The sequence below is a fragment of the Halictus rubicundus genome, chromosome 2 (genome assembly GCF_050948215.1).
Source record: "Halictus rubicundus isolate RS-2024b chromosome 2, iyHalRubi1_principal, whole genome shotgun sequence".
Lineage (NCBI taxonomy): Eukaryota > Metazoa > Arthropoda > Insecta > Hymenoptera > Halictidae > Halictus > Halictus rubicundus.
Genome location: NC_135150.1, coordinates 6,285,934 through 6,300,212, shown reverse-complemented (window position 1 = coordinate 6,300,212; position 14,279 = coordinate 6,285,934). Strand labels below are relative to the sequence as shown.

Sequence of the window (14,279 nt, the reverse complement as noted above, 5' to 3'; positions counted from 1 at the left end):
GCTCGTTAGTCGAGCACACGATACGGGCTGAATGAAACAACGCGCAGGGAGTCGGGAGTCATAAGTCACGGAACAAATGACGTTTCGCTTTTAATCTAGGTCGATAGAAACGAAGCAACGAACCTTTCAACTCGTATTGTTGGTCACTCCGCTGGAAGATGTATCGATTAGAGGACAGTTCCTTCTTTTTTTCTTTCTCGAATGATGAATGGATGCGGTCAAACTCGATATATACGATCGGTTTGACATAATATTCTTGATTAATGGAAATAGTAGATCGAAAGTCAGAAAATTTTTTCACTGCATCGGTTTATGACTATATTCATTTTCCCGATGAAGACGTAACATGGTGCTCTACGAACTTAATTACTAAAGTTTCTTAGTATCGTAACGATATTAACCACGGTTACCAATAACTTTCACCTAACTTTCAAGCATACACAATATTTTCAAAGGTGTAGAGTTAGAAAATGATACGCTATTTCCGTACGTCAATATTCATTATTAATGGTTTGTGTAATACTCGTATAATGTAATGGTCTGTAGAAACATAACAAATATGTTATAGTCAGACTGCGGATTTTATGTATTTATAAAAAAAATGTATAGATGCAATTTAAAGTAATAAAAAGATTAAAAGAATAATTAAAATTATTAATGAGGAAACTAAATTTTTACTTAGCTCCTGAAGCTTGCAATTGATACATACAAGTTTTTTTTGCATAAAGATCCGCAGTTTAGTTATAGCAAATATCTACAGTTATATAAAAGAATATTTACTTGGTTAACGTTGATTATAAAAGTTATACAGGAAAGTTATAAAGAAGTGTTTGAAATCTGGAATTTTGTATAAGATTGTATAAGATTCTATACAGTATAAGTAGACTCCGAATTTTATGCTTTTGTAACAAAAATGAGTAGAAGAAATACACAGCAGTAGAAACATCGAATAAATTTAACTGTTAAATTATTTTCAACTTATCAAAACTATTAACACATCTTGCGCGGAAAGCGACTAAAGTCGTTTTGTGCGGATTTCACATCTTGAGCGGGAAGCGACTAAAGTCGTTTTTCACGGATTATTGATTGATTATTGTTATCGATGGGTTTTTGTGATGTTTTTATAATAAAATCGGATAGACATGAGTTGCAAAAATACAAAACGTGCGTTGCAAGAATGAATGCAACACGGTAAGACTTTGGCGGCAAAGTGCCCGCGCAAGATGTGTTAAGAGTAAAAATGATTTTTTATTAAATTTCTATTGCTTACAATCGATACAGAAAATTTTTAATTTGGAAAGAAATATACAGTTTAATTATAAATGCACAATTGTGATACTAATAAAGTTAGATCTGTATTTCAGATTAGATTAGATTTTAAGAATTATAAATCAGGCACGTTTTCATAGTATGGTACATCGGCAGTAAAGGCTACTTCAGGGTACATAAATTTCCTCGAGCGACAGTTGGAAAATAATACAGGCCGTGTGCAAATTCGTTTCGTCTATTCGAAATGCCACACATTGCCTTTCAAGGACATTATTACGCCACACTGTAGCGAAACGTCCAAACGATTCTCAAGTCATTGTGTACAGTCATTGTGTTAGTCTTATTGTGTCACAGTGCTGGTAACCGTGTACACAGTGTGGGAAAGAGGAAAAATAGATACACTCCAAAAATAGTTCGAACAACGAAGAAGGTTAGGCACAGTTGTTGTTTACGCTACCATAGTCGATGTTCTCCCGGAAACACAGTAAGTTTCGCAACAGTGGTTGCGAATCGTGCGTCGGACCTGTATTAACCATTAGACAGAATAGCTATAGTGATGCAATAAATCGCTAGAGTTCGTGATCATACATTAATTTGATTAGTTCGTGTAAATGGGAGTTCATTATATCACAATTTTATTATAGGAAACATGATCCTTTACATTGCTAGGTATTGTTCCTGCCCTAGTTTTTTATAAATATATTTTATGTCAATTGTATTCTAGATGTTGATTCGAAAATTTTTACTTTTAAATTTAAAAAAAGAGATATATGTACTGCTAATCAATAAAATATCAAATAGCTCAAATAAAATTGAGTATTTAGTTCACTTCAACTTTTTGCAAATAATTGTTACAAATTTTGCAGTAATTAAGGTTAAGAAAGACTATTTTGTTTTCTATCGCAGACATTAATATTTTATTTATATGTGCGAATTAAACATATTCAAATTCCAATAAAATGTGTCAAAATAATTTGTTTAATTAATTTAGGTTGTATTTATATATTGTTATCATATCTACTGAATGTATTTATCGTGCACATTCAGAACATAGAAACATACATAAGTATAAAGCATCAAATGATGGAATACAATACCATTTATTATTACAATTAAAAAAAAATGGTTATTTCAACAAATAACAATTGCATAAGTAAATTATCAATTATTTTTAACATTATTTTTTCTTGTTGCAATATATAAAATATATAATATTATTCTTAAATATACATTAAAATATAAAAAAAATGTATAAAATATACATTATTCCTAAAAATACATGATTTAAAATGTTTAAATATATTTAGAAATAAAAATATTGATGTACTAGCAAGAAAAAATAAAATGCATGGGAAATATTGGAGAAAAGAAAATGTTGACGCCGCCGGGATTCGAACCTGCGCCACCACGTTGCCGAGCGCAATAGCAGTTTGGCGTGAAATAATCAATGCTTTTCGTTATGTAATAACTGTTTAGTGTAAAAAAAATATACTGTTATCTAATTAGAAATTGTAAAAAGAATTTGTCAGAAGTGGGATTCGAACCCACGCCCTCAGAGAGGACCAGAAAGCTCCAGAAACCCGAAGAACGGGTAAGGTATGAACCTTGAGTCTGGCGCCTTAGACCGCTCGGCCATCCTGACATTGTGGTAACAAATCCTAAGTTTAGCATTATATAGTACGATACTATATATAACTATATGATTATACTACTAAACACACATAGACCCAGCTATATTTTATTCATATAAATTTGTCATTATTGTGATGTATTACAAATTTATGTTAAAAAATAGTAATACTGAAGATTCAGAACAAGAATTGAACAAATCGAGAAGTTATCGTGGGTACGCTGGTGTATATATATAAATATCATAATTATTATTTTACTAAAACTAACGAATATATATTAACAATATCGTACCTATTTTCTTATATTTAATTGCTTATTACAACTAATAATGATTGAGTGCTGTATCTGACATACAGAAAAGAATATTATATTTCATGAAATAATCCAGTATTGTAAAAAATATTTTTTCTTCTTTCAGCAATTTTAATCTCCATCGATATCAGTCGCAAAAGTGTTGTTAACTAGTTTTATCTTACTATTAATTTACTATTAAAGGAAACGTCTTTATTTGAATAATAATGATTTTAATGCATTAAACACGATGAGATTATAAATAGATTTAAAATAAAATATTCTTTTTTTTAATCAAATATTGTTAATTTTTATAAAGCTACAAGATACAAAATAATAAATGAAAGTTTTTTAAAGAACATAGAAAAATTAAAATAATTGAGTTTTATGTAGGAATTCAAGATTTTAATTATACTTTACACAAAAAGATTTGCATAAATGTTCTAATCGCAGAAATTAATCTAATGTCAAGATGATGAAATCATTCTACGTTGTACGAATGTTACTGACCTCAAATAATACTATACGCACGTCTCGTAGATCAATCTGTTCGTTTATAAAATAAATTAGCCACCGCCTTGTTTCTTTGGAAATCCGGTTTCACAGAATTCAATACTGCGCGTGGAAACTACGGACACATAGTAATAGAGTCGATCCGAGTAACATTTTAGTTACAACCAAATAGTATGCACCTTGTGTTAAATAGATTATGTATAAATCTAACTAGATTTCAAACCTGTTATAAATACTGTTAAAATAATTTCAAAACCTAGAAATACAGTAGGACCTCGATTATTCGAACCTACGATGGCTGAAGTTTTTAATATCGTTTTTAATATTTTTAATATAAATATAAATTTAATTTAATATTTTTAATATTTAATATAAAGTTTTTAATATTTATTTAGTTATAATAAAATTGAATCTGGCATTACAATTGAGTAACTGTTCTAATATTCAAACAGATATGTTTCCCTATTTTGTTCGCATAATCGAGATTCTACTGTAAACAATTCTCCCCGATAAAATTTGTATAAACGATATGGGAATTCGTTTTAACATGCTTCAGTAGAAAATAGACTGTTTTTCTAAATTCTATTCTTCATATAAATAAATAATATATTATTTATACTATATATAGTATAGTATAGTATGCAGTATATAGTATAAATAATAATAGAGTCAGTCTTAGTGTGAAAAATTGTGTAGCCTTTTTAACAATCATATAAACCGAACAAGTACGTACGTATACCAGTTCTAACCCATCATTATCGCGTCTCACGTCCTAATTCATTCTTATTAGTTTCTGGAACTTCAGTTTCGTCCCTGTCATTGACCTGTCTTAAAAAGGACAACGAATGAAAGAAAACAAAAGGTGATAAAACGATTCATTGCCTCGGGATCTAAGCGTGCAGTGTTTCATGGAAAATGGAAGTGTTTTTTCTTCTGTCGAACAGTGAACGCTTTTAAAAGCTTAGTGTTTTAAAAGGCAACATAATCAATCTTTGTGGAGAAATCTTCGATTGTGCAGGTGAATAATTTATTTATAATAAGCATTTAAAATTAATTTCGAGGATTCAAAACTGGAACAAATGTTCAACGAAAAGCAATTTATATAAAACACTATATCATATTAGCTGTACCAATCAAGTAATTCCTTACTTTCTTAATTAGTAATAGGTTAACTTCAAAGCAGTCCCAGTCTTTTCCATTTTCAAACATGGTAAAGGTTACTAAAGTCTAAGAACAAATATTATTGATTCATCACAAAAATTCCTTAAAAAGTAATAATAATTAGTGTCGCTTAATAGAAAGTGTGATAAATTCCTTATTGCAATATTTTAAACTAAAAAAAAACTGTAAGTTAAGAAATTGAGGGTAAAAAAGGTAAAAATCGATAAAAAAGATAAATCATTTTATCTTTCGCATATGAGGCATGCTGTACACTGGATGTTCCAAAAGTTTCAGAACAGTCAAATATCTCAAAAACAAAGAATTTTTACACAAATGTTTAAAAAAAATTTTTGAAGGTTTTTAAATATTTAACCGATCCGGGACTTTTGGAGGAGCAAGTATACAAAACTGGTGCAGGAATCGAAATGAAAATCGCCATTTTCTTAGACGCGCCAATGATGATATTATCAGAAACGTCTATTTTCCTCGACTTGAACTACCAGCACCGAATTCAGCATTGAATATTCTCAATTGACATTTGCCATTCAGGAAATCTAATCCTTGATAGAAGCTCAGAAAGCGTCCAGCATTGGTGACCACGGAGAGATCATGCAGAATAGATTATCCAACACGAATGCCTGATAAAACCGGTTAAATCAGGAGCACTGGAGTCGGGCCTGGAGCTACCCACAACTCCGACAATAGCATGGGAACAGAAGAGAGGTGCCATATCTCCGGCTTATTATACGAGCGTCATTAAATCGGATCTATCTTAGCTGTTCGGAATGCCCCGTACAGAAGACACAGCATGTCATTATGGGTGTCAAGGGAGTTGTAGCCGCAGTTACAACCGTGAGTCTATTTTACGATCATCGAATCGTCGCCTAGAATAAGTTTGGCTGGTATCCAACCGGTACTACTCTCCTTACGGGATCTCACGCGGGCAACCTCGTAAATTTTGAATGGACTGGTCAAATAGTGCGGAATAACCTAAGAAATAGAACAGAATGGAAAGAGAATTTTCTCATTTTTGAGAAATTATCGTTATTAACCAGTTAGCTGTTGCGACCTCTTTAAAAAATGTGTACCTAAGTTGCGTCGCAAAAATTAACCGCTGTTTGAATTATAGCTGTTTTGACGAGTATACTCGTCATGACACAAAATATTGCCATTTCTTCATGGCGAGTATACTCGTCAAACACAATTAACTGGTTAAAAGTGTGATCATTTCGTTAAAACTCCAAATTTATTGTTGTACTATTTTCACAGTACTATTATCCCAGTTCAAGCAGACAATTTTTTAAGAATTGGAAATTTTCTAATCAAATACTTTTTGGCTACACTGTACTTTTGTATACTCGATAAGTGCATTAAAAATTGACAGGCACTAACGGTAGTAATAATGTAACCTGAGGCTCCTCCTACTGTTACGCGTCACATTTCATGCTAACTATGTGTAGGTCAATGTACGTTAAAAATAATAATTATGCTGTAAAAAATATTTAATTATTTAAAGAGTACCATAAAATTTGAATGTAGTTTATTTCTCTTTTAAAACCAGTATTTTGATACATACATTGCCAGATGATCAAAAATGTATTATTATTAGATTGCGGATTTTATACGTGCATTGTAAAAGTAGGTAGAAAAAAGAGAAAATAGCAAAAGTATTAAAGCGATTTAAAAGTTCATATTATTTTCAACCTATTAAAATCATTAAGAAAGACGATAAATATCTGTTTAAAACCTATTTGTTGCAATTGAAACAAAATTATTGTGATTGAATTAGAATTTAAAAACCTGAATTAAAATGTTTTTAAATTTGAATTTAAATGTTTTTATTGTGCCAGCGCTTATAGTAAATGCAATGAAACGGTATATAATTTTGTTAAATTCCGTCACATCTATTCTATCAAGTTTTTGAAGATTGTGATATAAATAAATACAAAATATTTCGTAGCCTATTTACAACAAAACTATTGTCATTCAATCAACACGCAAAAGAGGAGCATAAGAACGTGAAACTGTAAACGTAAAACAGTCTAAGGAAAATACAATTAAAAAACGTGAGATCTAACAAAGAATTAACACTGTCATTAAACGTAACCAGGAATGGAATCGAAAGTAATTCGCATTTCTTTTCCCGTTTGAACGTACTTTCTGCATTAGATCTCGTTGATCGCACGGAATAAAAAGTTTACAAGCGTTGAGCTGTGAAATTGAATTCGTCATAAAAGTCGTTCGATTTTATGCGACGTTAATTGAGAGCAAGGGTATCGCGCGCCGTAGAATTGAAACTCCTCTTGTTTTGCCTGCGCGTCACGGTGGACTGGTTTTCGCGAAAGGGTCGCCTTTCATCGCAATTTATTAGCGACGTTACCGGGCGATGATAACCAAAGTGAAAGTGCGACACACGCGACCGTGAAAAACGTCGTTTGCGACGAACATGGCATTACAAGCGCGATAATTAGCCGTGAAAGTGTATCGATAAAAACTGTTTATACAGTTAGGCTGCGCAACTTTTTCTGCGCGATTCGATTCCATTGGCATAACAGCCGCACACTTCGTCTCTGCGTGCACCATTTTTCCGTCCTTCTCTTCGGCGGTAATCACGTTATCAATCTTCTGTCTGCCATCGCGATCGGGAGAAATCGTCGTCTGCGGAAAAACTGTGTCTAGCCGCGCCGATATATGTATGTATGTATACTCGACACCACAAACTCCGGCTCCGGGCACTTTTATCCAATTAAGTTGACGCGTATTTCACGTTTGTCGCCGGGGACACGGTTGTTATTTTACGCCGGGCTGGCCCAGATTTCTCTGCGCGCTTTATATGGGAAAAACGTGTGCCACGATCTTTAGAACCGCGTCAACTTCGTTAACATTTTCGAGTCTCCTGACATTTCCGCAGCGCCTCAAAGGTTAGGGGATGAAGGAACGATGGGGAACTGTTACAAATTACGCGAAGAAATCGCAAGAACACTCGGCACGGGACTCGATCCCGGCCAAAAGAGGTTTCACAGTCAGATACCTTACCGCCCTGCGCTAATCCGGACTATTGAGACTCACTGTGTAATTGAATTTAACGCGTATTCCAAAACTATGTGATTTCGAATTGAATTTTTAATTATGTACATTGTTTCTATGAATATAGAAGCGTTCAATTAAAGTAAGAGTCCAGAGTAAATTGACATTGTAAAAAATCGTTTTCTTTTTATTTTATTAACTACGATCCATTTGATAAAAATCACTGAATTTATATAAAACTAGTATTCCTAAAACTTCTATGAGAAATATGCATTTTTCGGATTCGTGGATATTTATAATTTTTGTTAATCGTTTTGCCTAATCCGAAAAATCCAAGAAAAACACATAAATACACAGATTAATAATCATAATATTACGCAACTGCCAGAATAATATGAACGTGATCATGTGATAACTTCAATATAAAATTAGCCTTTTCAAGTTTCTGAAATTTTTTAAACTTCGATTTTGCAGTGAAAAATTTGGAAAAAATTCACAGTCGTGTGTGCTATCAGGTAGAATGTTCATAAATTTTTTCGTAATTCTTTGTTAAGCAGAATGAAAGAAATTGAGCATAATTCATTAAACCCTTCTAGTCCTGTAACTACCCTTATGGTAGGGCTACTGACTTGAAAATTGCCACAGAGAGTGTTCTGTGGTGACTCTATCGAATGGTATGAAGAAAGATCAATTTGGTTTTGGTGCACATTTGATATACTTACCTGGCTATGCCCTTTGTACGCATTTGTGGCAAAAGTTTCCATAAAAACGATAAAGTAGAACATTTAATTTTACTAAGAATTCGATCTTCTCCTGTATCTGTAAGAATAGAAACTTACGCGCAAGTCTGCAGTCTATTTATTGTGTTTCTTAGGGCCCCGAACGAATCGACCTTAACTTTCCCGTCTGAAAATTCCCGTAACGTCAGTCAAACTGTATGAGCAACCCTTTCGCGTAAATTTACACTGTGTTGAAGTGCAGAAAAAAATATCTTCCTGTACCGTGACCGACGCGGAATGCCGAGATCTCGGTGATTCGCGATCAAACGGATGAACGAGTCTGCAGCTCGAGGCTCTGCAACTAGAATGCAGCCGTGCGGTGTATGCAAAGATTGTTGTGCACCTCCGCGTCGACCATGAACGCTCGACGTTACACGAGACGCGGCGAAGGTGAACAAACCCTCTCACCTGCTTGATATTGTAATATATATCTATCTATATTTACCCGTGCCACTTTTATTGCCAGCTACCGTCGAACTAATTGAACTTACTTTCCTTGATGTCCGAGCACAACGAGAAAAACCACCAACTTATACGATGCTTTCTCTTTGCATTCCAGCTACCCCTAAAGTGAGTGTCTCCGATTAATGAGTAGACTGCGGGGTTTTATACAAAATACAAATTGTCCGCATCAATTGTAAGAAACTGGAGCCAAATTAAAAGTTATTTCTATTCTTGACCCTCGTACGCTCCTCAGAAATTGTTGCATAAAAGAGCCTAAAATAATATTTCTCCCATTTTTTTGTTTCACGCTTCGAAGCAACAAAGTATGTTTCATTTATTCTTAAGTTTCTTTTTAGATGTTTTTTAATTAGTTTTTAAAGGCTGTTCACTTACTTTTGTCTCAGACTGTAGTATATGATGCTAGTAATATTTGTCGTTAATATTAAACAATATTTTGCAAATTTGTACAACGGCATAAGAAACACGTAACGTATTGAAGACATCTTTGTACGTCATAGGGTTAGAGTGGAACGATCAACTAGTCTATTACGTTCTAAGTAGTCTATTTGTGCAACCATAAATACTAACTTTTGTAATTTACCCTGAGTAAACTCCGCTGTTGGTAGTAAGTAATACACTTCCACTAGCTAATTATAAAAGAACATATTGACATTTTCTTCGATTATCAGTAGCTCAGTATGTTTCTTTAGTCATGTTTACATTAAAAGGATCGACTCATATATAACATCTTAAATCGATTAAAAGAGATCCTTATATAGAGGGTGTTTTATTCCCCACAGATAATTAAATATAGTATGCGCATACTACTGGCTGTAGAGCTTGATTTTCCCGAAAGCGATCAAACCGAATGGTGCATAAATAGTTTAAAATGCTACAAGAGTCCCATAATTCATGCGTAAAGTATACTTTCATTTTATAATTAACCGAGAGGAGATTCTCCATAATTTCCAAAACGAATCGTATTTTCCAATTATGCAAACGGGAACGTATATTTCACGTTGACAAAATTGTTGGCCCACCCTGTCCGTTGTTCGAGAGACTCAAAATATATGATCGACATTATATTGCACGGAAGGGTATGTATTCGAAGCGGGATTATTTTCAAAGACGATAACCACTTATCAGTCTGGAAATCCTGCGAGCTCGCCGTGGCAGTCTTGCGGCGTTCATGAGATAATGGCGAAGCTGCTGGCAACTACTGACGTTGATTCTCTTTTTGGTCGTAAATCGGCGGTCTCTTAGAACCAGCGATAAATTACTTTACGCCTGAGTCAGGAGTAACATCGTGAATTCCCAGGAAAATGCACGCCGGTTCAGCTCGTTCATGAGTATCGTTCGGAAAGCCTTAATGGCTGCCGCGTTACCCACAGTAACGCGATCGAAACCACGGTGAAAGGTGTGAAACCGACGGAAATAAATGTTAATCCACTCTCAAACGCCGTCAAATACGTACCCTACCTCCGTTCCGTAATATTTCTCACAATGCCTGACAAAGGAATCAACGGTTTCAACCATAACATCCCTTTTATGGTCACTAGATCGTGGATTCGTATGCATTTATAGCTTGTAAATATCCTTAACTAAATTAAACGGGTGCTTTTATGCTGGAGTTACAATAAACGATCAAAGCGATGATTATTGTTTTATGCTGGTAATGTTTGTATTGGACCAGCGGGCAGAGCTATTTCTGCGTTTACTTAAAAAATGCGCTGGTGCAATTTAACAATTTCCGAATGTCAATATATTATTTTGAACCTATTGAGATGATTAAAGAATGGGAAAAACTTCTACAAGGTGTCCGAAAAATGTTGTACTTGTTTGGAAAGAGTGATTGAAGTAACTTTCTTCTTTGAAAAAATGTTCTCCACGGCTTCGTTCAGAAGTTATTAACAAAAAACACAGACCAATCAGAGCACGGTTATAGCATAATTGCGCCTCGGCGAGAGGTCCGCTAAGTGTCGCGTTGGCATTGGACGAGCCGGAATCCATCCGCTGTAGCCGCGATCTGATTGGTCCACGTTTTTCGTTAATAACTCCTTAACAAAGCAGCGGAAAACATTTCGCAAAGTAAAAAGTGACTTTAAATGACCTTCGGAATCGCTCCTTTCAAGAAAGTACAAAATTTTTGGGACACTCTGTATATGGCTGCTGTCTTTTGTAATTGATGCAGACAATTTTTATTTTGTATAAATATCTGCGGTCTACTTGTTAAATAACCAAGGGAACAAGCGCACAGTAGACCAGAACCGCAAAAAGCTGTGCAAAATTCATGTCTCTGTTATTTATACATTATTAATTCAAAAAAAGAACGGTTTTAGGGATTTCTAAGATCGGAGAATCTAATTCTGGTATTACTTATTTGCTTTAATGAGAAACTGTCTTTATAAGCTTATTCTTATAGTGGGTTTCACAATCTAAGAAACTTTTGCTAATTAATTTTGAATGTGATTTCGAGCAATTAATATCTTATACATACTCAACATAAAGAATATCGAATGTTATTTTATGTGATAATCTAATGATAAATTACGACGTATAATTTGATAAAAATAGAACCATATGAAAATCTAAATTATTATTCGGCAACCAATGCCTTAATGTGTTACAATAACAATTTTATCATGAATATTAAATAAGTACTGTTTAATTCACTTATCTCTTTCACGGACCATTACATATACGCAATCGAAGCTGTGATGATAACGACACGAACAGAGAACGAGTATTAGATGAATTCGGAACATATGCCAAAAATGGTAATGGCTTTATAAAATCATATTTTACAATGTATTGTTTTTTACATACACCTTATTTTATCATACTGTACACTTTACTACATTGTTTTAAGAAGCACTGTACAAGAATCTCAAAACAAGAATTGCATAATATAGTACCTTAGAAATTCAATAAATATTTTAGTGATATATATATATATATATATATTATCATATATATATAGATATATATATATATATATATATATATATATATATATATATATATATATAGGATTTAATCTTAGCGCATAACTAACTATAATTGGCATAATGGATATAACGAATATGAATGATAATATTTTCAAAACTGCAAAATGTTGAAGAAAGACAGATTAATAAGTTAATTTAATACGTTGCTAACGTAGAATTAGTCATGTAGTAGTATAAATTGCAAAAATTTACATGTTTGTAGGGTCAACAAATTTTATAAAAATGGTGACGTACCGCATTTAACAGAATTTTCATTTTATTTTTCACTTACTGAAATTATTTATGAAGGAAACAGAATATTATTTCATTTCTTTATCTCTAAAGATATGGATTTACATGAACGTTGACAAATCTAACAATAAAACTGACATAAGAATAGTACGTAACTGTATAGTGAATATTGTATACATAAATATGTAATGGAAGAATTTACAACTACAGAGTACTTACTTACAAAATAAATATTTAATTTCACGTATAAATCGTTTAAAAAATTAGATTAACATTTCATTGTTAGCTTGTTATGGCACGGGTGGTATGTATGTAACGTACCGTGAATATAAATATTTAAAAAAGTTACAAAATAATTTGTCAGAAGTGGGATTCGAACCCACGCCCTCAGAGAGGACCAGAAGCCCCAGAAGACCCGTCGTACGGGCAAGGTATTGCCTTGAGTCTGGCGCCTTAGACCGCTCGGCCATCCTGACACTGTGTTGGCACTGCTCAAATTGCCAGTCACAAGCACTGACAGGCAGCGTCGAATGCTGTTATAATAATTAAAATACGAGTAAATTACCGAATACTTCTATCATCAATCAATTGTCAAATGTCTTGGAATTTTATATTTAATCGTGTTACGAGATGTGAAATACTTCTGTAATTTGTATTGAACAGGTCATCGAACACCGAAAACTAGTATTCCATATTTTTGACCTGACAAACATACGAATTAAAATAAATAATATATAAACTGATTTTAATGAAAAAAATGTAATACCTATCACTTTTTTAATGTTCGTTACGCTTTAAAAATACGTGCAATTAATATAACCACAGTAATTGGGTCCCTTATCCTACTTGCATTCATAGGATGTATCCTCTTCGATCTCCCAAAATATTAAAGAAGCAAACACATTTTCATTTAACTTTTACGTTTCTTACTGTTGCATTACATTATATTTTATTTATTCAACTCACAACATTTCTAAATTAAATAATTGCTATCGATTTTTTCAGATATTATTCATTGTATTGTTTTTTTTTTATACAATATCATTCGGTATAGTATGTCCTGCTTTGTAGGCGGTTAAATATAGTATGTCCATCATCTATTATTATAGAATTATTATTACAATTTTGCATATTGTAACTTATTTTACATATTAAATACTTCAAGTTATAGTTTTACTACATAAATGTGTAAGATAACAAGTACATTGCAAAAAGTATTTATTTAATTATAAAGTTTTCTCGAAAACATAAAAAGAAGAAAAAACTGTTATATAAAGTTTGTCAGGAAACGCTTTGTTGCACAGTTATAAACAAATATTGTATACATGGAACGGAACTACGGAATGGAACTACGCATGTTTCCTTAGAGCACGTCTGTGTGGTAACAGTTATGGTTCGTTCATAAACAGTTACAAAATAGTATGAAATAATTAAAAATAATAACCAAGTATTTTGAAACCCTTAACTCAAGATGTTGTCTTTGTGCTCGGATACGAGCTTATTGAAACTCGGCAAAATTCTCAAGAACTTTATCGTGTAATTAATTCCATTGTTCATCAATATAAAAAAAAATTATTGTCGCATACAGGTTTTCGAGTTATAGCAGTTCGACTATGGTATAAACCTATCTCATTTCCGTAGCTAATTTTATAGAAACCAAAATGAGGAAAGAATTTATTGGAAATGATATGAATTCGTGAAAGTCCGTGGTCGGATCGTAATCCTTGGTTAGGTCCAAAAGGGAAACCAAAAAGAGAGACGTAATGAAAAACTGTTTGCCGGTATCGGTTTAATAGAGCATTTTCGCGGTGCCCGTGTATCTGTAAGAAATCGCGTGTAATGACGCGTAATTGCGCAATCTAACCACTTGTCAATTACGTCGCTATCAGACGGAGCAGTGAACGAAGGAAAAAACAGCCAGGTA

At 33.1% G+C, this 14,279-nt stretch overlaps 1 protein-coding gene and 2 non-coding genes across 4 annotated transcripts in view; 1 reads left to right on the top strand and 2 right to left on the bottom strand.

Annotated features, from left to right (window-relative positions):
• Dgo (ankyrin repeat domain containing protein 6 diego) overlaps positions 1 to 14,279 on the top strand; it is a 344,229-nt gene that overhangs the window by 251,117 nt on the left and 78,833 nt on the right. The gene's annotated exons all lie outside the window — the stretch shown is intronic.
• Positions 2,793 to 2,911, bottom strand: Trnal-caa (transfer RNA leucine (anticodon CAA)). The gene is made up of 2 exons: positions 2,874 to 2,911; positions 2,793 to 2,837 (listed from the first exon to the last, which is right to left on the bottom strand). It is a non-coding gene; the product is annotated as a tRNA-Leu (tRNA).
• Trnal-caa (transfer RNA leucine (anticodon CAA)) lies at positions 12,714 to 12,831 on the bottom strand. The gene is made up of 2 exons: positions 12,794 to 12,831; positions 12,714 to 12,758 (listed from the first exon to the last, which is right to left on the bottom strand). It is a non-coding gene; the product is annotated as a tRNA-Leu (tRNA).